Source organism: Leptodactylus fuscus, chromosome 8, assembly GCF_031893055.1.
Source record: "Leptodactylus fuscus isolate aLepFus1 chromosome 8, aLepFus1.hap2, whole genome shotgun sequence".
NCBI classification, from domain to species: Eukaryota; Metazoa; Chordata; class Amphibia; order Anura; family Leptodactylidae; genus Leptodactylus; species Leptodactylus fuscus.
In genome coordinates this window covers 25,127,890-25,154,030 of record NC_134272.1, presented here as the reverse complement: position 1 = coordinate 25,154,030, position 26,141 = coordinate 25,127,890, and the positions used below count along the sequence as shown (strand labels likewise).

The window sequence follows — 26,141 nt, the reverse complement described above, 5'->3', positions numbered from 1 at the left end:
TATGCTTTGCATCTGTGGCTGTTCTAAGATTTAGCTAACATACGTGGTTTGGGCAAATTGTACATTTGTTTCTTATTAGAGATGAGTGAACAGTAAAATGTCCGAGGTTCGATATTCGTTTCGAGTAGCCCCTCAATATTCGACTACTCGAATCGAATATCGAACCCTATTATAGTCGATGGGGGGAAAATGCTCGTTTCAGGGGTAGGCAACGTTCGATCAAATTATACTTACCAAGTCCACGAGTGAGGGTCGGCCTGGATCCTCCGTGCAGTCTTCTCCTTGCAGCGTCCCCACGGCGTCTTCCGGCTCTGGCCTGGGCAGAGCCGACTGCGCATGCCCGCACTACAAGCGGACATGCGCAGTCGGCTCTGCCCAGGCCCGATGCCTGGCAGAGTGAATGAAGAGCCGGAATACGCCGCGGGGAAGCTGCACGGAGAAGACTTCTAAAGGTAGGAGAAGAACCAGCATTGATTGGCCGACTGTATAGCATTCGGCCAATCAATGCTGGTTCTGCATCGAACTTTTACATTCGAACAGTGAGTGGTACACGATCGAGTATGAGTATATATCGAATACCTACTCGATGGAGTACTACTCGCTCATCTCTATTTCTTATCGGTTTCTTTTTTGTCTTGCCAAAATCAAGAGATTCTGAAAAACAAGTCCGAGACGGTCACTCATTTAACCATTGAATATTAAACAATTTTTCTGTATTTGCCATAATGTAGAATAAATAAACTAGAAGTGAGCACGGTTCTGTGAAACAAGGTTATTCTAGATGGTCGGTGGGGAATAAACACAGTTCTAGCTACTTGAGCAGACAAGAGTGTACAAAATGGACCTACTTCACGTTCCCTGTGCCTTGAGATCTAGCCAAAGAGGTTCAAGTGAACCTTTTTCTTTGACCCTGTGTACTAAATTAGCTGGATGGCCCAACGATAGGGTAGCGCAGAGGGAACCAGCTGTCTAAGGATATTACACCATCTGTGCCCATAGTATCGCTGCCAATTGGATTGGCCGAGCATGATCAGCGAAGCAGATAATCGGACCATAAATCACAAGCAGGTCCTGTGTGTTGTCAATTAAGTGGCTGATGCATTGATTGTTCCAGATGAATTGGGATGTGTTATCTTCTAGAAAATTAACTCTTATGGGTTAAATGACAAATGCTCTGACCTTGAATGAACTGACTACTTGTCTAGAGTGTCAAAGATGGTGACGTAAAACTTTTATGGAAACTCTTGTAGAAGAAACAGGCAAGGCAACCAAAATTATAAAATTGTATAAAATTATATACAAATACAGGAATAGACAGCAGCAATTCCAAAGCCCCTCCCCAAATGTAAAATTCCACCCAACCACCCAACCTCCTCTTCAGGTAGCATTGGATAAATGATAAAGGAAGAAGAAACTCTACATCCTACTGAGAGAAGAGGAGTCCACTGTGGGGATCGCTGCCCAATACGTGTCCGCCTGCCACCAAATGAGGGGAAGATGAGACCCCAAGGACTATTATACCCCATTATCACCCCATCTAATCACCCACCTACCGCCCACCCATACCCACATGTCCATTGTCCACCTGCCACTAAACGAGGAGGACGATGAGACCCCAAGGATTATCGTACCCCCAAACCACCCACCACCCACTACATGCCTGCCCCCACCGCCTCCATCACCACCAACCATTCCCTTTGCTTTGGCAATGCCAAATGTATATTCGGACTTGCCAATAAAGCTTTTTTTTTATTATTTTATTTGATTTGATAGAAACTCTTTATTGGATTCAGCTACACTTTGTATTTACTCACATAGGCGCTTGTGTGAGCCAATATATGATTTTATTGGTTTCAATCAAGAGTTTCCACCATATGATCAAGATGCTGGTGAAGGAGATTTTTTTGATTTTTTCCAAATAAAATGTTGCTTACTACAAATGTCACTTCTCTATAAAGTGTTTCTTTCATCTTATCAGTAGGATATTTTTTTTTTTTTTACTCTTAGACTTTCTTAACCTCTTAGTGCTGACGTAAATGTACTTAATGGATTGCCATGCCTGACAGATACAAGAAGAGGAAGGAAGCCATCTTTGTTGATCCCTCAGTGACCTGCAACACTTGAACGCCAATAGATTACTATGGCAACTGGGGTTCTAACGAAGGTCTCCGGGTAAGCCATAGGCGGTGACACACTGTCAGGAAATAATGCTTTGGAATACTAAGGCAACTGATATCGGTCTACAGTCCCAAGTAGGACTAAAAATGTAATGTTATTTCCCTGAGGATAAGGGATCGTATATATCAGTTCTACATCAGCAAAGCACAGTTACAAATGTTTTATATGGCAGAATTAAAGAATTTACTTCCCACCCCAGGACCATTTCTTAAGTCCAAAGGACCACCCCAGATCCAGGAAACCCCTGGATGATAATGGTTATGGGCATATTACCAGCAATCACAATACACCAGGGTAGCAAACTGCCCTTCAACAAAGATGTCCCTTGTTTTCTGGGGGAGGTGTTTTTGTTTCTTTTCTTTTTTTTTTTTTTTTTTTGGTCGACCTATTCCTTTTGATTATATGAATCAACCAGTTATTACAGGGGACGCACAGGTTGCAGTTATACCTGGACTAGGGCGCTTAGTAAGTCCCATTGATCTCAGCACCGCCACCAAATAAGAAGATACAAAAAGTTTAAGGTGTAATTCTAATTTCATAAATTAATAGGACATCTTAATGTAATAAACGTTGATATTTATCTTATTGTAAAAATCTGTTTCCTTCTCCAGTTGTTAGGCTGCTCTCTTCCTCCTTATCCTTGCTCAGACTGTTTATCTGTACAGAATCATCTGCACACACACACAGCTCACAAACAGAAGTCTATGGAGAGGAGAGGGAGGAGGAGGAGGCTGCTAATTTACTTCCTTATTCTGTGCAGTAGTAGAGTCCTATCATGAAACATAACAATGCTAATAGAGCTCCCTGACTCGCAGTGTAACAGAGTTTAGCATCTGCAGTGATTTGTGTGTCCTTTGCAAGGTTCACACTTGAGTCCGGGTTTCCGTTCTTCAGATCTGCTTGGGGACCCAAAAAACGGAAACCCAATCCAATTAAAAAGATTATAGTGGGATCCACCCAGGTTCTGCCCGAAAATGCAGAGAAAAAAGTCCTGCAAGCATTTTTCAAGCGGATACGGCGACAGGAACCCTGAACGGAACCTGGACGAAGGTGTGAACCTAGCTTTTTCCAGCAGCCTCCTTCTCCACCCCACCACCCCCGTAGAGTTCAATGTAAAACTCAGTCTGGTAAGTGAAAAAGGAAACATATTCCTTTAATGAGTAGAGATGAGCGAACACTAAAATGTCCAAGGTTCAAAATCCGATTCGAACAGCCGCACACTGTTCGACTGTTCGAACGGATTTCGAACCCCATTATAGTCTATGGGGGGAAATGCTCGTTTCAGGGGTAGTCAATATTCGATAAAATCATACTTACTAAGTCCACGAGTGACGGTCTGGCTGGATTCTGCTTGAAGTCTTCTCCCGGCGCAGGGTCCCCGCGTCCTCTTCCGGGTGGAATTCACTCTGCCTAGGCATCTGGCCTAGGCAGAGCCGACTGCGCATGCGCGTGTATGCGCGTGCATGCCCGCGCATGCGCAGTCGGGTCTGCCTAGGCAAGATGCCTAGGCAGAGTGAATTCCACCCGGAAGAAGACGCGGGGATACAGTGTGGAGAAGACTTCGGAAAGGTAAGAGAAGAACCAGCGTTGATTGGCAGAATGTATAGCATTCTGCCAATCAACGCTGGTTCTGCATCGAACCTTAAACTTCGAACAGCTAGTAGTGTTCGATCGAGTACGAGTATTTCGAATACCGTAGTATTTGATCGAACACCTACTCGATCGAACACTACTCGCTCATCTCTATTAATGAGATATTCTATTCCTGCATTATCATTCATGACCAGTTATATTATAGTTGGTGGGTCACATGATGAGTGGAGGTCCAGATATGCCAAAAAACTGCCCATTACACCTCTGCTGGATACTAGAAGAACATGCGCTGAAGGACACGTTCATTTATATACTGTGATAGCTTTTGCTGCTTTTACCCTAAACGCTTATCTCAGACCATGATGTTAACACGAGACAGGGAAAACATTTACACCTCACTAATTGTCTCGATTCAGGAATCCTTCAAAATTATGTCAGACCTAAAGACTAAATTTAATAGGAAACGCCAAAAAAAAAAACACGCAAGGGAATTTTATTGCGACCAGAAAAAGTAAACTTATCAGATTCTATTTCTGCGCCGTCGACAATGCCTAATAAAATCACCAGTGACAGGTTACAGGGAAAAACTCTCATTTAATGTTATTACATGCTCTGATATGGGTAAATGTAATGAATGTCAAATCTATCCGAAAACCGTACGATCCTCGGGTCTGTAAACGCCCCAAAGTTAACGATATTCATACTCGCTATTGTATCCCATCAAAACATTGTCAGCATGGAAGTGAAATAAATTGCTCTAATTGCCCCCCAATTGCATCAACCTTGTATCTCCTCCTTATTGTATCCAATATTTATTAGCGCGTGCCGCTGTCTTGCATGTTTAAGAGACGAGCGGCAGATCCTGAATTCATTTTCGAGCTGCCAGCTTGCTCCATCACCTCTGCTCACATCCATTTTATGAAGTTGCGTTTGTGCTGTGTGAGAATCAGCAAATTGAATGAAATGGGATAACACTTGTTTTTCTAACCAGATTTAATATGATGCAGTTTATTTCCCGATTGACGCTGTCTGGATGTGAGGAAGATTCCAGATGCATCAAGTTAAAATTCGCCCTGTGGCTTTGTGGGGAATATAGAGATTCTGGTACAATGTACGGAGCTGAAGCTCACATCCTTAACTCTTTTACTACCAGGGAACTCTACATTATAACCTAAATATGTGACAATTTACTGAATGAGAGATAAAATTGGTGGTATAGGCAAATAAATCAGTAAGGTAAATGTTTTATGATCTAACAATGAACATTTTACGGTTACATACATACAGTATAATAGGCTAAGACCTGGCTCACATCTGCATTCGGTATTCTGTTTGGGGAGTCTTCTTGGGGACCCCCCGGATGGAATACTGAATGCATTGGCAAGCGGTGAGTTTATGAAAGCACAGGGACCCCATAGGTTATAATGGGAATATGGAATACGGAACATAAAAAACACTGTTACTTACCTCTCCTGGAAGACTGCAAGTTCCAGATGTCACATGGGGTAATGGGGTACATGTGTTTTACGTGCGGTGTCAAGAGCAGGGAGGATAGAAAACTCTGAAAGATTCAGAATGGCCTGGATGCCGTTCTTGAATGGAAAAATATTACAGGTTACAGGTGGGGTTGAGCCGATCTTGAGATTTCAGGATCGTTTTTATAATCCAATTTTCAATAATTTTCCAACCGATCCCGATCGTGAAATTTGCTCGATCGCCTATCGGGATCCGATCTTTCCCAATCCTGATCGCTCAACCCAGTCAATGATTTTCTATGAGAAAAGTCACTTTTAGGGTTGAGGCGATCTTGAGATTTCACAATCGTTTTTAACCCCTTCCCGCCGATGGCATTTTTTGATTTTCATTTTTCGTTTTTGACTCCCCTCCTTCTAAACCCCATAACTTTTTTATTTCTCCGCTCCCAGAGTCATATGAGGTCTTAATTTTTGCGGGACAATTTTTTCTTCATGATGCCACCATTAATTATTCTATATAATGTACTGGGAAGCAGGAAAAAAATTCAGAATTGGGTGGATTTGAAGAAAAAATGCATTTCTGCGACTTTCTTACGGGCTTTGGTTTTACGGCGTTCACTGTGCAGCCAAAATGACATATCCCCTGTATTCTGTGTTTCGGTACGGTTCCAGGGATACCAAATTTATATGGTTTTATTTACATTTTGACCCCTAAAAAAAATTCCAAAACGGTATTAAAATTTTTTTTTTCTAAACGTCGCCATATTCCGACGGCCGTAACTTTTTTATACATAGGTGTACGGGGATGCATAGGGCGTCTTTTTAGTTCTACCATTTTCGGGAAATGTTATTGCTTTGATCACTTTTTATTCAAATTTTTATCAGAATTAAAACAGTGAAAAAACGGCAGTTTGGCACTTTTGACTATTTTTCCTGCTACGGCGTTTACCGAACAGGAAAAATATTTTTATAGATTTGTAGAGCGGGCGATTTCGGACACGGGGATACCTAACATGTATATGTTTCACAGTTTTTAACTACTTTTATATTTGTTCTAGGGAAAGGGGGGTGATTTGAACTTTTAATACTTTTTATATTTTTTTATTTTTTTTTTTACTTTTTTTTTTTTTTTTTTTTTGCATTTATTAGACCCCCTAGGGGTGTTGAACCCCAGGGGGTCTGATCACTAATGCAATGCATTACAATGCTAATGCATTGCAATGCATTGCAAAAAATCATCATCTCTTTTGCAGGCTGTATACACCAGCCTGCAAAAGAGAGAATTTGCAGACCGGCTGGGAGCCTTTAACAAGGCTCCCGGCTGTCATGGCAACGGGGGGTCGGCCCTGGAGCATGCTCCAGGAGTCGGCGATCCCTGCCAAAATGGCGGCGCCCATGCGCCGCCGGGAAGATGGCGCCTCCGGCGCCTTTGACAGCAGCGCCGGAGGGGTTAATGCCTCCGATCGGTCCGGGGACCGATCGGAGGCATTAGAGCCGGTTGTCTACTGCTTAAAGCAGTAGACACCCGGCGGCTATGACGGGAGCCGGGCGGTCGCCATAGTTACAGACCCGACACGCGCCGTACTATTACGGCGCATGTCGGGAAGGGGTTAAAATCCAATTTTTGATAATTTTCCAACCGATCCCGATCGTGAAATTTGCTCGATCGCCTATCGGGATCACTCAACCCTAGTTGCAGGTTTTAGGCTTTTTGGTGAAGACAAGTTGATCAAGGGTTTTGTACTGGTTGTCAGATTTGGAGTCAGGAGGGAATTTTTTCCCCTGATAGAGAACAATTGGCAGCAGTTTCATGGGAATTTTTGTCTTCCTCTGGATCAACAACATAGGTTTATAGGATGCATCTGTATCGTCACCCAACCACTTCTACTATGTTACTATGAAGGCTCAGATGACTGATATAATATTAGATATACAGTGTTGGCCAAAAGTATTGGCACTCCTGCAATTCTGTCAGATAATACTCATTTTCTTCCAGAAAATGATTGCAAGCACAAACTCTTTGCACAACCTTTATACAAAATAACTGCGAACAACCGCTTCCGGTAACCAGCAATTGATGGCACTGTACACAGTACACACAGGAATATTCAGGTCTTTGGAGATGGACTTGTAGCCTTGAGATTGCTTATGCTTCCTCACAATTTTGCTTCTCAAGTCCTCAGACAGTTCTTTGGTCTTCTTTCTTTTCTCCATGCTCAATGTGGTACACACAAGGACACAGGACAGAGGTTGAGTCAATTTTAATCCATTTCAACTGGCTGCAAGTGTGATTTTGTTATTGCCACCACCTGTTAGGTGCCTCAGGTAAGTAACAGGTGCTGTTAATTACACAAATTAGCAAAGCATCACATGATTTTTCAAACAGTGCCAATACTTTTGTCCACCCCCTTTTTTATGTTTGCTGTAGAATTATATCCAATTTGGCTTTTTGACAATTCTTTTTGTGGTTTTCCATTGAAGACAAATTAAATGAAGATAATAATACCAAAGAATTTGTGATTGCAATCTTTTCTGGAAGAAAATGAGTATTATCTGACAGAATTGCAGGGGTGCCAATACATTTGGCCAACGCTGTATACACTTCTAAAATATATGCACTTAACATAGTTTTATCTTTATTTTTATGGTAAAGGATTGTATACAATGGCATCGTTTATTGTATTTTTTCCAGTTTTTTTTCTAGTAGCCAGATGGGATCAAAGGATCCACTTTTGGCTTTTCTAATGGACCCCTATGAAGACATTTACCGTAGTGTGTACGTCAGGAGCTTCTCCAATGTGCACACTACATGGACAATGTAGCAAAAATTCTATGTAAATGCATTTCTACTCTCACACTTGGGCCTGTATGCAGCATAGGGCAATAAGATAATAGCGATGGATAACAAGAACTTAGCTGAAGAGTTTAATAGTGAATTGCTGGAAAAGCTCATGGAAATTTCATCTTTCCATTATGCTCTACGGGAGAAACCTTGAAATATAATTGCTTTTTACTTTATTACATTTTCATGTTAATATACACTTCACAATGTTAGCGGGGATATGCCAGCAATGTGGTTACTTATTACATACGTGCACTTGTTTGCTTACGTTGTTCACCCAACACCCAGTTGACAATATTCTGTATTTTTATGGATTTTTTTCAGTCGGTAAAAGTCACCGTTCAGAATAAAATCCTGGCCCCAGACATTATACGTATGAAAGTTATATGACAGCAAACAGGCTGCAGATCTGCTGACTTAATACAACTAATTACATACTTAATCGCTATGATAAATGAGCTATGTAATAGAAAAACCCGGCTTATTTTAATAATGTTCATTAGACCATTTCCAGGAGACTGAATTGTACTTTTTAACTCATCTATTACTATCAGTCTTAAGAATTAGGTGATGATATACAAGAGTCATTGACTGACTTTTATTACAGGATATGTAAAATAGCGGTAAAAACTTAAAGCGAATCTGTTAGCAGAATTGAAGAGGGGGAGGGGGTTCTGCCATAGATGGGCATAAATATGGGGCATCTTTGGCCAAAGGCCCTTTATTGCAGCCACGTTGTTGAATTTACCTACCGCTAAGGCGGGCCCGGGGCTGGGGACATTTCATCTCAACAGATTTATTATAACCCATGGTGTAAAAATGTTTTGCATTATTTAGAAATCTATGCCAGTCCCTCAATGGGTTAGATGTCAATTCTGGAATACAAATGTTAAATACACATGAAATAAAAGGTCTCATTGATATAAAAAGGAAAATAAATTATGTCATGTATAAGGACACAAGCCCCAGCCCACGTGACGTCTGGGATGTTACACAAGTAGGCCTGAAGCCAGGGGTGAACCTGCCTTTTTTGCTGCCCGAGGCTGATGACAAAAAGCGAAGGGGATGTGGCAGAGCGGCGTTAGCAGGCAGAGAGCAGGCACGGGGAGGACCTGCTCTCTGCCTGAGCGTGAGGGGAGGTCGCTGGAGCAACGTTGCTCAAGCGGTCTCTCCAATCCACCGCTCAGTGATGCTAAGCCGGTACAGGACAGCTTGTCCTGGACTGGCTTAGATAAGCAAAAATGCCACCCTCCCCGGGGCCCTGGCATAGTGCCGCCTGAAGCGGTCACTTCAGGTTACCTCATGGGAGGTGCGGCGCTGCCTGAAGCCTTCCGGAGCCAGGAGAGGTAAGTAACTGTGTTATTTATGTTATCCTCACCTCTCTTGGGCCTCTAATCATTATACTCAGGGGGGGGGGGGGGTCTGAAAGGACCTCAGAGTATTATGATAGTGGTGTTTGTGGGGTCCATGGGCTGTGCCCTTATTTACCGATCCTGGCTCCTGCTCACAACCACCTCCGCAGAAGAGGAAGCACCGGCGACTGTGAGCAGGAGCCAGGATCGGTAAGTAAAAATGGCCCATTACCTGCTGGAGTTACGGCCTATAAAAAAAATCCAAAGCGGTAGTGGCTGCCATTAAGCCCTCTAATGTCCCGGGTCCTGTGGCTGCTGTTACCGCTGCTACCCCAGTAGTTACGCCCCTGAATGGTGATACCATGATCCTAAACCCTGCCCCATACTTTTACAGCATGGTACGCAAAGTATTTCCTGTCTGACCAACGATACAATCAGAGACATTTACTAGATTCTGGTGCAAATCTAACATGTCTTCCACAAGTGTTTTAGATGCTTTTCAGACATTTTCATGGATTGGATGATAAAGGAGAGTGGCTTCGTAGAAAGAGGAGTGACATTGCAGGAAATGGCGTAAACTAGGCCAAGTACTAGGTATAACGTTAGATTAGACAGTCTAGTAATGCAACAGATTTATGGTCCAGGAAAGGTGATAATAACTCCTTGCAAACCCTCTCCTGCAAGACCCCAATTCTTTTCGATTGCTTGTGTAATGTGTAATGTAGAACACGGTGTGCGCTATGTTACAACATTAATCAGAAGATTTCTTTCTACCTAGGGGGTAATCCACACAGCTTTACAAAGAGTCAATAATAATAATAGCGACTTTGGAGAATTCATTAATATCAATCCTCATCTCCTACTCTCACAAAACGCTCTCTGTCCCTTGCTGGGCAGAAAATGAATCAGTAAAAGTGAGAATAAAGAAATGAGACAATGTTGATGTGAAAACAGTTACCGAGATTATTATTATTGTTCCGATCATTTAGGAAATGAAGTTGTAGAGGCCGACTATCTAAGTTTATAAAAGTTTCTTTCATGTCCGTTCCTCCATATAATAGGGACTGGGGCTGGAAACGAGTTAGTACATCCATAGAAATCCTGCTAAATGAATACAATATTTACTTAGATATTGGTGTCTATGATCTGTGCAGCTGCCTGACTAATCCTGACTACTGACATAATAGTTAGTACTTCAACTTGCATAAAAATTAGTCTTGAGATACTTCCATGTCTTGAGATACCTAGAAAACCCATCATGGGACTTGTTTTTTTATGGTCATGCCATTGTTTTAAAGGGAATCTATCAGGGTGATTTGGGACATGAAGCCACCCATAGGCCCTCATGGACCAGGGGTTTAGTGTCCCTGCAATAAAGCCATCCGTGCCCGAGACTTATCTCCAGATAAGGCCGGGTTCACATCTGCGCCCCAGTCTCCGCTTTTTGTTTCCGTCTTCTGCCCGAGAAACTGGACAGGAGACAGAAGCCGGCAGTCACTTTTGAAACCCATTCATTTGAATGTGTTTGTCTAGTGTCTCAAATCTAAGGGCCACAGTTCCATAGTAAAAAAAATATGGGTTCTCAGGGTCAGTATTAATAATTGTAAGGCAAATCCCTATGTACATGCACTAATTTATGTACAAATTCACCAAATCGCATAAGTGACAACCAATATAATTTCAGATCCAGTTGTAACTATTAAATAAGGTGGCTTATACAGTCTCCGTCAAATGTTCATTCGACTATATACATGCATGCTCATCCCAGCCAAGCATGCATGTTCTGTCATAACTCACTTCAGCTTAGCCCTTTTGGGAACAAAGGATAGGACATATTGTAGTGAAAGTGGGGATTTGCCATTTTTGCATTTAAAGGGTTAGAAGGGGTAATGTCTATCAATATTCTGGGACTTATTAGACCATGCATGCCCTGCTAAGAATTCTGGGTAAGGAATACAAATAAGAGGAATTTGCTTCTACCGCCAACTATTTAAGGCCGGGGCCCCACGGGACATAAACGCCGCGATTTGCCCGCAGTGGAGACGCTGCAGGAAAAATTGCGGCGTTTTACAGTGCAAGCAAAGGGGATGGGATTCATGCGAATCCCATGCCCACTTTGTGGAAGAGATTTGCAAATCGTAGCATGTCAATTATATCTACGGAAACGCCGGCGACTTTCCCATAGATATAATGTTAAGAGAAAGTACGCAGAGGAAAACTCTGTGAACTTTCTCTTAAAAGCGCTGTGGAAAGAACCGCAGTGCGTAGGGCCTTAGCCTTAGAATGTTTTGTTCATCCTAAAATGTTCATAGAAAATGTCTAGTAAATTATAAGTTCACATTGCAAAATGCTAACATAGTCAAGGGGAACGGCAACATTACTGTGGCAGATATTGCTGTAATATGAATATATTTTGCCCAACTTATTGAAAATGAATACTGTGCGTGATATATTCTCACCAGCTCCACCTTCTGGTCTCCAGTACAACAGCAGCAACATCTAAAGCAATACTTTTACTGGGCACTTTGGATTCCTTACATTATCACAGGGACTGCCTGCCGATCAGTTTTTGACATGGGTCTCTTTTTGGAGGTCATAGGGGTCTTATTGGAGCTGTCCTGGCAACTACCCTATGATATTGGCTTTGCCTATTTTATAGCATGCAATAAATAAACAACAAACTGTAAGACTATGTTCATGCGTTATATAGCAACATGTATGTTCTGTGGCAGGAATGCAAGGCTGACCCTCTTAGTGCTGGCGAGCCCTGGATTTGCAGTTAGGCTCATTGTCTTTTAATGGTGCAAATTCCCAGCTGACAATCTATGATGCATGTCAAGGGGTTTATAGAAATTGAATTGAATGCAGATTCACATGGATAGAGGTGCAGGCCCCATGCCAAAATCTGCACAACCATACTGCAAATTGCCAAAAAAGGAACTGCAATTTGTCTCAAGGATTAATACTTATACCATGCCGGTAGAGTGGAAAAGCATAAATATCAGAGGTGAAGAGGATTCAGCTCACTTTTCATGCCATCCTATATGATTAGTATTCAGCAGGATGCCAAAATCCCAAAAATGAAATGCAAATTGAAAAGACATTAGAAGTATGTCAGTATTAATAACCTTAACATCCAAAACTGCAGTCCGCTCCCATGATGAGCTGACCATCTGCCTTCTATGCTGCATATTAAGCAAAGGGCAGCCATTAACCCCTGGACTGCCGGCCAGACCTTCAAGGTAATGTCATAAGTACGTAAAGACAGGTTCAGGGCTGTAGAAACGACTATAAAATGTTCAGCGAGCGTGACGAATACTTATAGGAGTCAACATATGTGAGTTTTTCAGTGTCATATACAGAATGATGGCAATAAAGGCGTCAGGGCAATGCAAAATAAACACGAGAGAGAAAATAGTTGCCGGCGTATTCTAATCAGAGTAATCTAATAGGAGACTTGAGCCGGGCCCCTGCAGAAAGCACATCTGCTGACTCCCTGCGCAATACAAGTTGCAACCGAAAAGTTTCAAAAAGCTTGCCTAATACCATTGCATTATCATAACAATAAATGATGATGTTGCAGTGTCAGTGCTCGCCCCCGGCTCTCCTGTCTACCCCCTCTTGGAAGCCGAGCAGAATTCAGCTGTATCATTGTTAAATATGTTCCCCTTTGTTTGCGAACAGATGCGGCTCGAATGCCTTTGGACAGTGGATTTCTCCAGTGCGGCATCATACAGACTTCTGCTGAATTAATTAACAGGGCTGAGTCTGGTGGAAATAAGAGCTAATTTGTAACGAGCGACGTAAAAATGAAAATAAGGTTATAGGTGGCTGGAGGCTTCCCCCGCAGATCTGTCTGTGTCAGGGAGTCCAGATACACAGCCTGAAGGAGCACTCACACTCTGCAAGCTGCCTGCGCACCAATGCCGCTCGCCTCCGCTACTTGTTTATTCACTTGTAAAATTCAATATCCAAAATATCAGTGCATTTCAAGAATGCAAAACTACTATTAAAATATAGCCTTTCAACCACCGTGCTGGAATATATTGACATTTCCATCATTTAGACAAACATGAGAGACTTTGGAAACTTCGGCAGAACTAAAGTTACCACCATGTTCAATCTTTTGCTACACAGTGATGCCCTTTCCAGTCACGCCTAGGGATGTTGGTATGGATAGGAGCAACAACTTCGATATTTGTAAGATGGGGCTTGGGGGAGGGGGGGGGGTGTTGTTCGCACGCTTAAACAATTCGTCGACAGACATACTTCTTTTTAAGATCTTTTGCAGTCCTATCAAGCTGAGATCCATGATACACAGTTTTATCGGATTTGGAGCAGGATTTCTAGGTAAAAGACAGAGTAAATCTTGACAGGACACCTACGAGAGATAGCAAGAGTCCTGGTTACCCTGCACACACAGTGATTGATAGTCTTCATTGTAGTAGGGTAAGTTCACACGGTTTTTTCGGTCAGGATTTTGAGGCCGTATCCACCTCAAAATCCTGACCAAAAACATGGCTCCCATTGAAATCAGTTCTTTTTCCAGGAGCCATTTGTTCCGGCTCCCAGAAAAAAGAAGCAACATGCTCATTCTTTCAGGCGGATTCACCTCGCGACATCCACCTGAAGACACTCCCTCCCGACTAGGCCCATTCATTTGGGCCTAATCTTGAGCAGAGTGCGCGACTGGATGCCGGTGCACTGCATCTACCCGTACTTTGGGCCGGAACCTGGAGGCCACCTCAGGTTCCAGTCCAATATACCCCGTGTGAATTTACCCTCAGTGTGTTTACAGAGATGGCTGTCAATCCCTTTATGGGCGCAGAGTAAATAGGACTCTCACTGACTCTCCTAGGAGTTCTGTGAGAATTTATTCTGCTTTATACTCAGAATTCCTGCTCTCAGTCATATAAATTCATATATCACAGAGCTCGGCTTCTCTCCCTCAATCATACTGTGCTCTCACATGAAATATCTGACAGGTTGACATGAAATTGACCCCCTATAATAACTTTTCTGCATCACTTTATTCTATCATAATTTTGCTCACCTCACATTCTTTATATGTACAGTGCCTATAGCAAATGCTACACAGATGGCAAGTTTCTTATAGACACTGAGCAAGCAAGAAAATTAGGATGCAGAATAGTAAATGCAGCTGTGAATTTGTAGGCCACAAATTAAAAGGGTGTTCCCATTTCAAGGATCATATTCAGACTTGTAGTTTAAGTTAACTGAAGTTACTCCAATAAGTCACTTTACGTATCTTGTTTTTTTTCTTAGATAGATCTGAATATGTCTTCTCATTGTTGCCTAGGTTATAGTCCTGCTCTCTGGTTTGGTTACAGTCCCTGCTCCTCTATCTATATTTTATTCTCTCCATTTCTTTGCATATTACTTTCAGTTGCTGAGCCCTGAGCTAGTAAAGTTTCTTGATCAGTGTCTTGGTGATCTGGATAACAAAAATATCCAGAATGGGGCTTTACGACCAGTAAAAAGTAAGAAAATCAGTAGAACTGAAAAGTTTCTCATAGTTTTATATAGATGAATTGTATGTGTGGCCTGTAAATATATACATATCTTTATGCCAGTATAGAATATGCCTGTCTTGGAACAATTTTCACCCTAGCTGGTTTCTTGTCTCTAGCCTGGCCGTCATCCCTGCTCGTTTCCCATTATACTCACTATTGCTCAGCCTGTGAAGTGCGGCGCCACAACCTTTGTAACCTAATCCCGTCTTTAGTTAAATGTCAGTATTGCCCTGAAGAACTTGTTGCGGAATCAGACTGAAATAGCTTACTTGTACTTCAGTGACTTCACCTCAAGGTGTTTTACAGTGACTTTCCTGAATAAGACTAGTCACACAACACTTACATTGTAAATCATCAAGTGACAAACACAGTAATCCCTTATGATACACAGTCTTGTGTACACGCAGTTACACTGTATCGTACTTACATATAGAGCTTACCATGTTGTTAATGGGGTCACCTTGCATAGTTCTTGTATACATCCAGAATTGCCATTGTCTATTCTCTGATCAGGTTTTTTTTTTTATTAGGGAATTAGAGCTCACATGTCACAGATTAAAGCAACCCTTTAAGCTTCCATCTTTCTAAGGCTCATTTCCCTGAATGTGGGTGGCAATTGCCTGAACATTTCTTCATTGTTGGGTTACTAGGTCATGTACTGACTTCTTCATGAGCCTGTTAAAGACTTGGGTTTATACATAACCGATCTGAGGAGGCAGAACTGTGGGAAGGAAGAAGAGAGCAGCAGTGTGGACTGATTATGAGAAAGGGGGCGTGTCCCAGACTACCTCAAACTCCCTGTAGGCACTGTAGCTAAACTGTAGTCACAGGACACAGCTCTGCCCTGATGTGGTGAAGATAAGAAACAGCAGCAGTCAAGAAAAATACGTAGAAGGGAATAATTCCCTGAAGGTAGATGATGACAGTGCAGTCTGACGCTGGGTTCACACCTGCGTCTGGGGTCTCCGTTCTATGGTTTCCGTCTTCTGCATTTTTTTTATCCGGACACAGAGTACTGCATGTCCGACTCTGTGACCGGATTATAAAACCCGGTTTCGCGGCGGAGAGCGCAAAACGCTCACCGCCACGCACGGCCGGACAGCTTTCTCACCCATTCAAATGAATGGGTGAGAGTCTCCTGCAGGTTTCCGTATCCTGCCTGTGTTTTAGGCAGGAAACGGAAACCTAAGTACGAAGACCGGGCCGCAGATGTGAACGAGCCGTGAGGTGTTATACACACAGCACCTGTTTGGAGGATCATGAAGTACTTAGGCTTTTGTACTACATAAATTCACACAATACTGTGGACTACCATACAATGCCTCCATACAACACAACAGTATTTTATACTCAAAGTGGTGGACGAAAAAGTAGCTTTACTACAAGTATTCCCATTATCACAGTATCACCATTACTACAAGACTACTTCCAGCCTTCCATTATCACAGTACTCCCATTACCACAGTATTTCCATTATCATAATATTCCCGTCATCACAGTAATCCTATTACTAAAAGTATTCCCATTACTACAAGGTTACTTCCAGTATTTCTATTACCACAAGTAATTACTACATGTATTACTACAGGTATTTCCATTATCACATTATTCCCATTACTACAAGTAATTACTACATGTATTACTATAGGTATTTCCATTATCACATTATTCCCATTACTACAAGTATTACCTTTAACACAAGATTACTTCCAGTATTTCTATTACCACAGTATTCCCATTATCACAGTATTTCCATTACTACAAGGCTACTTCCAGCATTCCTTTTATTACAAGTATTCCCATTATCATAGTAATCCCATTATCAAAGTATTTCCATTACCTCAGTATTCCCATCAGTACAAGCCTACTTCCATGATTTCCATTACTACAAGTATTCCCATTACTTGACTATCCCCATTACTACAAGGCTACTTCCATGATTTCTATTACTACAGGTATTCCCTTTATCACAGTATTCCTATTATCACAATATCCCCATTACTTTAATCCTACATCCAGTATCCTCATTACCACAGTATTCTCATTACCACATTATTCCCATTACCTGACTATCCCCATTACTACAAGTATCCCCATTACCTCAGTATTCCCATTACCACAGTATTCTCATTACCACAGTATTCCCATTACCACAGTATTCCCATTACCTAACTATCCCCATTACCACAGTATTCTCATTACCACAGTATTCCCATTACCACTGTATTCCCATTACCTGACTATCCCCATTACCACAGTATTCCCATTACCTAACTATCCCCATTACCACAGTATCCCCATTACCTCAGTATCCCCATTACCTGACTATCCCCATTACCACAGTATTCCCATTACCTGACTATCCCCATTACTACAAGTATCCCCATTACTACAAGTATCCCCATTACCTCAGTATCCCCATTACCACAGTATCCCCATTACCTCAGTATTCCCATTACCTCAGTATCCCCATTACCTCAGTATCCCCATTACCTCAGTATCCCCATTACCTCAGTATCCCCATTACCTCAGTATCCCCATTACCTCAGTATTCCCATTACCACAGTATTCCCATTACCTCAGTATCCCCATTACCTCAGTATTCCCATTACCTCAGTATCCCCATTACCTCAGTATCCCTATTACCTCAGTATCCCTATTACCTCAGTATTCCCATTACCTCAGTATCCCTATTACCTCAGTATCCCTATTACCTCAATATCCCCATTACCTCAGTATTCCCATTACCTCAGTATCCCTATTACCTCAGTATTCCCATTACCTCAGTATCCCTATTACCTCAGTATCCCTATTACCTCAGTATCCCCATTACCACAGTATCCCCATTACCACAGTATCCCCATTACCACAGTATCCCCATTACCTCAGTATCCCTATTACCTCAGTATCCCCATTACCTCAGTATCCCCATTACCACAGTATCCCCATTACCACAGTATCCCCATTACCACAGTATCCCCATTACCTCAGTACCCCATTACCTCAGTATCCCTATTACCTCAATATCCCCATTACCTCAGTATTCCCATTACCTCAGTATCCCCATTACCTCAGTATCCCTATTACCTCAATATCCCCATTACCACAGTATCCCCATTACCTCAGTATCCCTATTACCTCAGTATCCCCATTACCACAGTATCCCCATTACCACAGTATCCCCATTACCTCAGTATTCCCATTACCTCAGTATCCCTATTACCTCAGTATCCCTATTACCTCAGTATCCCTATTACCTCAGTATCCCCATTACCACAGTATCCCCATTACCACAGTATCCCCATTACCACAGTATCCCCATTACCTCAGTATCCCTATTACCTCAGTATCCCCATTACCTCAGTATCCCCATTACCACAGTATCCCCATTACCACAGTATCCCCATTACCACAGTATCCCTATTACCTCAGTATCCCCATTACCACAGTATCCCCATTACCACAGTATCCCCATTACCACAGTATCCCTATTACCTCAGTATCCCCATTACCTCAGTATCCCCATTACCACAGTATCCCCATTACCACAGTATCCCCATTACCTCAGTACCCCATTACCTCAGTATCCCCATTACCTCAGTACCCCATTACCTCAGTATCCCCATTACCTCAGTATCCCCATTACCTCAGTACCCCATTACCTCAGTATCCCTATTACCTCAATATCCCCATTACCACAGTATCCCCATTACCTCAGTATCCCCATTACCTCAGTATCCCTATTACCTCAGTATCCCCATTACCACAGTATCCCCATTACCTCAGTATCCCCATTACCTCAGTATCCCTATTACCTCAGTATCCCCATTACTTAACTATCCCCATTACTATGAGGCTACTTCCAGAACATTTACAGCCTAATTCTGCTCGGATTGATATAATAACTCGCCTTTCATCTAGACGTATAATCACTTGTGGAGAGGACTTTTAGTGAAGGAATAATAAGGCTATTAAATAATTTTTTAGTGACATAAATAAGGGTCCTCTCCACATCTGACTTTTAATATAAAATCGACTGTACATCAATGGCTGTGTCAGATGACGGGTTAAGAGGAGAGATAATTACCAGCCAATACTGTCACAGATGCTGACTGGCAATATCTCTGTTAATGGCGCTGCTTGGATTAGCGCGTAAAACAAATGTGTCTTGGAAACGGCTGGCTTGGTCATTATGCTAAAATGACCACAGCGTGACCTTCTGGCTCCACCGATGTTCACAAATGAATCTGTGCTTGTTGGAGCAATAAAGGATTAGAACAAAGGAGAAGCAGATTCCTAATTACCATCACTGATCAACACCGGAGCAAGGATGCCGGGGACCAGCTTTATCCACACACCCTAGTCTCAATAAATAGATGGGGGTGGGGGTCATTGTCACATTTCTTTCATCCGGATTTGGAACATTTTCAACAATGTACCAGATTCCTAAGGTGAAAGCAAAACTCCAGCAATTGCTACTGATATCAAGTAACTGCTGGATAATTTCTGACTAATGGCAGAATGTTCCTTGTACAGATACTACGGCCATTCTGCAGAATCTAGGAAGTCCTGAAATATCAAAACTAAATTGGATTGCAATAAAAATGAGGGGTAATACACTATGCATCAAGCACATTGCAAAAGACTCTAATGTAAATCTTTGTGACAAGATATGGAACACGACTCTAAAACTAGATCCCCGCCATGTTTGGTTTATAATATATACTGTGCAATTCTCTTGATGTATATGTATAATTTAATCTCCTTATAGGAACTGTAAACCCATCCCTACTGTATATACATAGTGCAGGCAAAAAAGATTCTGCCGAAAACCGGTTTTTGGGACTGAGACCTGGTTCACATGGGGACCCCCGAACGGAATACTGAACGCATTGACAAGCGGTGAGCAATGAAAGGACACGGACACCATAGACCCCTACAGACTACAATACAAACCGCTTATCGATGTGTTCGGTATTCCGTTCAGGGGGTCCCCATTCAGACTCCGCGAACGGAATACCGAGCGCAGATGTGAACCTGGAATTAGTTGTCTTGCCATATGACACAATTGAGTAGTTGGAGCAACACTGAATATTGCAGGATAGTGATGTTGTGTTGCAGCCACACGTACAATTGATCTTCCAGCATCAAATGACTTTCATCACAAATATTTCTTCATTTATCAATATGGTTAGATTGGATGGTTGGATTTACTCCAGAAACTGTATTCTAAAAAGTGTAAGAAATTGACTACTGTTTATGTCTATGGTATAACCTTCTAACCACTGGCCTAATGTTCAGTGCATACAGCAGATCTGCAGGTGTTATCTGTTTTGTACCTTTTACCTTCTCTTTAGTCTATTCACAGCTGTGCAGTTATATTTAGCTTTGCTTCATGTGGACATAGCTGTGATCATTTACTCCAGCTTAGCCATGTTGTCTAGGGGGACTTTGATATCCACCTCCAGTCCTTCTAGCCTATCCATCCCCGATGCTTTCCACCGTAACTCTGCCAATTCAGAATAGCTACATTGTGTGAAGACACATTCACTCTCAGGTCATTGTAACAAGCACATTTCCATTAGTGCAAGGATGTAAAGCAGGGGTGTAACTACCAGGGTAGCAGCGGTAATGGCTGCCACAAGGCCCGGAAAAATAGGGGTCCAGCCGGCAGCCGCTACCACTGCGTTTTTTTGGTTTTTTTATAATATCAACCCAAGCTGTTCTGGTTCTCTCCTCCGGACTTGCAGTTGACCTGCAGGCATGACGTACTGTACATGTACATGTGACAGCTTCAGCCAATCACTGTTCGTAGTGATCTAGTGCGGTACATGTAAGTACCACTGGCTGCAGCAGTCATGTGATCATATACAACAAATCATCTCTGTAGAATAAGTCAATGCCCTCTAGTGACCACAGCAGTGCTGGCGCTAGAGCTGCCCGAGGACTCGCTCAGATTTTTTTTTTTCCATTTTTTATTTTGTTTTTCCTTTTTCCACATTTACAACTTTTGGTACATTTTTCCTTTAACCTAAACAACTTCTTTAACCATTACAAGCATATACTGAGCCAAATGAGCCTCAATAAGCATCTTATGGTTACGATGGGAACTTCATTTTTGGGCAGTGACTTCTCTGGCACCCAGTTGCGCCAGTCTATAGATTTGCAGAGCTCTGTGCTAGGGGGAAGACTCTGTTCTCGGCATCCGCTGTTGGGTCACATAGCCATACTGCTCTGCTGTGTCCACATGCAGCTGCCTGAAATTGTAATTCCCTGCATATACTCTTTGGCAGCATGCACACGGGGCAAAATGGCTTGGATTCTGGCGCAACTCCTCGCGGAATTCACACGGTGTCCGCGCAAATTCCGTGCGGGATTGATGCCAGAGTCCATGTGGTTAAAAAGTTTCCCCATAGAACTCTATTGAGAGGCTTTTTAACCGCGTGGATTCTGGCAGCAATCCTGCATAAAATTCATGCGGACACTGCGTGAATTCCGCACTGAGTTGCGCCAGAGTCCAAGCAATTTTTTTTTAATTTTTTTATAATGTAGATTGTGAGTCCCCACATAGGGCTCACACTGTACATTTTTCCCTAACAGTATGTCTTTTTTTTTTTTTTTTTTGGAATGGAAATCCATGCAAACACGGGGAGAACATACAAACTCCTTGCAGATGGTTTTTTGCCCTTGGCAGGATTTGAACACCAAGACCCAGCGCTGCAAGGCTGCAGTGCTAACCACTGAGCCACCGTGTGGCCCGAGTCCAAGCAATTTTGCCCCATGTGAAAGCTCCCTTTATCTTATTACTGGAGGTTCTCCCCATTAAAGGGAGTATTTACACTGGTTGTAAACCTAATCCTAGTATCCTGTAGAGGTACCTCTGTTATTAAGCATTTGGAGACTTGTTTCCATGTAGATTACTGTTTATTCATATGCAAATGAGGGAATCTAGGGGTGAGACCAAAGACCAAGAAACCTAAGACACACCCACAAAGCACCTGAAAATGGGGCTTCAAAACCAAATAACAGAGACATATTTGGAAACTATAGATTTGCCTGTCGACAGACTCCCTTTAAGGTATTTGAAGGGGTTAAAACAAGATCCTCATCATACGTTTTTATACACCATTATCACTGAAATAATTCTTTCTTCTCCAGCCCCTTTGGAAGGAAATAGGTTAACAATTCCTTCTCGTTTTAGAAGGCAACGGAAAGCTCAGAACCTACCAATTCTCTTTCAGCCTCAGTACTCTGTCATTAGAGAGATGAGTGAGGATCCAATGCCCTGAGTCTGTGGGGAGCTGAGATGTGCCAAGGAGGGAACATTTGGCCAGGGTGCTGGATACACTGATTAAACAACACCTGTCCAATGCGAGCAATCAAGGCTGCCATCTCTGCTAGGAGCTAATCATCCCATCATGCCAGCTGGAGGTGCCTTCTCATTAGTGGGACTGACATAAGGATGAGTGCACGGAAAAAGTCTGCACTGTCCATTACACAACCCAGAACATCTTTGTTGGGGAAGATGCTTTAGGTTCAGACAGTGAGCAAAGCCCTTAAAGAAATCAAAAACCTTGTCTATATACAGTATATATGAGTTTTATTTAATGTGTGTTCTATACAATATTCATTATTAAAAAGGATGACAAAACAAAGTGACATATGTCGTTCAGCATATTAAGGTATATATATATATATATATATATATATATATATATATATATATATATATATAAGAAATGCCAAGATAAATGGTCTACGCAATGAAAATGTACATGCTAATGAAGTCAATGGATGGATCACTGAATAAAATCAATATCTGGACAGAGCGCTGGAGCAAACCCCATAATGTGCAAGCAATGATTCCATGGATGTGATAATGAATGGGCCGGTCATTGTAATGATGTGTAGGACGGGATGGAGCTCTGTAAAGTTGATGATGTTATTGATCATTCATGAACAGATGATCATTGACAGTAACCTGATGGATAAATTGGTTAATATCATGGTCTTGTCTGGTCATTGCAATGAAGCTACTGAAAGGACAGAGCACTGGATAGAAGTTGGTGAACATTTACTGATTATCGGAATGGGTGAATGAATGGAACTGAGAATAAATAGATTATTGGATTAGAGTCAATGAACACACCGAGGATTGTAGAGAATCAATAGGAAACTACAATGAATTCAGTGAGTAAATGGCAAATGCAAGGAAAGTCAATTATATGACATATCATTGTTATAAAGTCGGGGACTGAATGGATTTCTGAATAGAAACGTGAAAATACAGAATGTTGGAGTTAAGTCGGTGAAATGAAGGATCACTATGATACTGCCATTAGGTTCTGTGGAAGAAAAAAAGAACGGAATCCTTGAACTGTAAGAGGGAACTATGGCATGAAAGTACAAGTGATCCCATGTGACTATGTTATTGATGTTTTACGCCCTTAAACTCTGATTCATTCATGGCACCACCACCTGGATACAGACGGAACTGCACTGAGAAGTCTACGGCAAAGAAACTACGTACAGTATAAGGAAAAAATATATTTGTACCGTGTTAGCCAGTGGATATGAAATATAAAACAAAAACTTGAGAGTCTTCAGTGGTTGATACCTTTTTTAATGGCTAACTAATAATGATGACAGAATACAAGCTTTCGAGGCCTCTTCCTCAGGCATAGTATAGTATAGTATGGTATGGTATGGTATGGTATGGTATAGTATAGTATAGTATACCTGAGGAAGAGGCCTAGAGCCTCGAAAGCTTGCAATCTGTCATCATTATTAGTTAGCCATTAAAAATGAATCAACTACTGAAGACTCTCAAGTTTTTGTATATACTATAATAATATAATGCTCTCTAAATAATAGGAAATTGAATAATAATGTAGTGATGCCATAGCACAGACATAATGCAAAAAGTAAAGCAACCGTCCATCGTCCACTGTCATCACTAAGTGGACCCCATAGGCAGGAGCTGCTGTAGTTCACCTAAAAAGTAACTAAAACTCTGCAAAAAATGGATCCATACTAATAGTCTAATATAAAGGCTCGTCTGTATTGTATATGGATAATACAAAATATATACATATAGTACAAGCATGATACAAGCTAAGACCATACTAATGGCTATGCAGCACGTAGCTGAGCTGGACTTCATTATAAAGCCGTGTCACATCAGACGTGCGCAGGGAATTATTATACAATTTCCTTTAGGTTTTATAACTCATACTTCTAATTATATAGTTGCCAAACAGAAGATAATACACACGGGAGTTACTGCAAACCTAAGAACTTCACTTAAGAGGGGCTGCTCAAACCCTTGAAAATATTGGAAAACTTTGCAAAGCCCCAGAGCTGGGCATCACCACGCACATACTAATTGCCGATATGCATATTCAACACAAATTGCCATTTGTAGATAAGACATCAATTATTAAAACTTGGAGGGTCTGGGGGGGGGGGGGGATCAGAAGGGAATCTTTGCTTTGTAAAGTGCTCATCATTTTGGATATGAGTAACAAACGCTGTCAAAAACCCAGGGAAACTCCAGAATACTCCAGGGTAGCCCAATGCCTGCCAAGCACACACAGATGGAGACTCCCTGGGTTTCTCTAACTCTATGTATTTAATGATGTGTGCGCTTATAGACGGAATATACCTGGGTAAAGACTCAAAATAAGAAAGCTGCTAAGAATTGCATGGACTATGGTTAATCCTGCTAAAAATTTAGGTTGTACAGAATCTATGTTATTTCGTGGGGAAAAATGACGTGAAGGTAAGGGTCAACTTTATTAAAGACAGAAAATAGTTCCAAAAGTTAGTCAGGGATATTGCCTGGAGACCATGTTACAATGCATCAATCGAAACCTGTCTCCCATTATCTTCTGCCTGGTAGATGGGAGCAGAGGTGAAAATTTCAATGTAATAACAATGACAGACGCATCGTTGTCCCCCGGTGCCCTTAGCACTGCTGTAACATTGTTATATTTGGGGAGAAGGGTCATATGTTGCCCTAGACATTAAAGGTCCTTTGCTCGGGGCCCGTGCTTTAATGATGCACCTGCCTCCAACTCAGATCTGGTGGGACTAAGGGAGGTATAAAGGAAGGTAGTTGTTAGCTTTGTTTCTCCATTTACTTTGCAAACTGTTGGCTTATGTGACCCCCTGTCTCGCTATATGCTTGCTGGTCTGGTGCTGGTATCATCTAATAATATAGAAGAATGAAAAAGTATGCAAGTAGAGGTCAGCTATGAACGACTAGACTTGCTTATTCTACCTCTTACTGTGTCCGATATATATTTTTTAATTTGTCCATTTAGCATATGGCGGTATTACTCAGTAATGGTGTTTAATGTTGTTATTTAGAGGGTGGTGGTGGTATCAATCAGTAATAGTATGTTGGAATTATTTCCTCATTCTTGTGAGTATAGTGGTACTATTTAAAGAGGACCTTTCATGTCCTCGGGCACATGCGGTTTTATATACCACTAGAAAGTCGATAGTGAGCTGAATTTAGCGCACTGTCGACTTTCCCGTTATGTTCCCTGGGGCTGGAGATATCAGTGCCATTACTGATTTTTGCCCACTGTCTGCGTTTCTGACAGTCTAAGCTGGGCTGTTAGGAATGCCCCCCCTCTGACATTACTGTCCATAGCTCTGTACTGTCAGAGGGGGTGTTCCTTACTGCCCAGCCATGATGCTAAGCTCTGAAGAATGCCCCCCCCAGTACTAGTCTATTGACAAGTACATCCGGGGGGGGTCCTCACAGCCCAGCTAGACTGTCAGGAACGCCCATCTGACAGTTGGCTGAGATTGTTGCCGTTAAAACGGCACCAATATCTTCAACCCTGGGGCACATAATGGGAAAGCCGACACTGTGCTGAATTCTAGCGGTATATTAAACCGCATGTGCCTGAGACATGAAAGGTCCTCTTTAATGATGGTATGGTGGTATTATTTAATTACAGTATAACGGTATTATTCAGTCATTGTATGGTGGTATTACAGTATTTTATCGCTGTATGGTTGTATTATAGTGATATATAGTGACATCATTGCATTGTATGGTGGTATTACAGTATTTCATCACTGTATGGTTGTATTATAGTGATGTATAGTGGCATTATTGCATTGTATGGTGGTATTATCCAGTAAGGGTATA

General features: G+C 41.9%; 1 protein-coding gene and 1 long non-coding RNA gene across 2 annotated transcripts in view; one reads left to right on the top strand and one right to left on the bottom strand.

The window, feature by feature from the left end:
• ERBB4 (erb-b2 receptor tyrosine kinase 4) overlaps window positions 1–26,141 on the bottom strand; it is a 703,330-nt gene that overhangs the window by 484,297 nt on the left and 192,892 nt on the right. The gene's annotated exons all lie outside the window — the stretch shown is intronic.
• On the top strand, window positions 16,490–16,847 carry LOC142217490 (uncharacterized). Its single transcript, XR_012717384.1, has 3 exons — window positions 16,490–16,519; window positions 16,563–16,597; window positions 16,820–16,847. It is a non-coding gene; the product is annotated as an uncharacterized LOC142217490 (long non-coding RNA).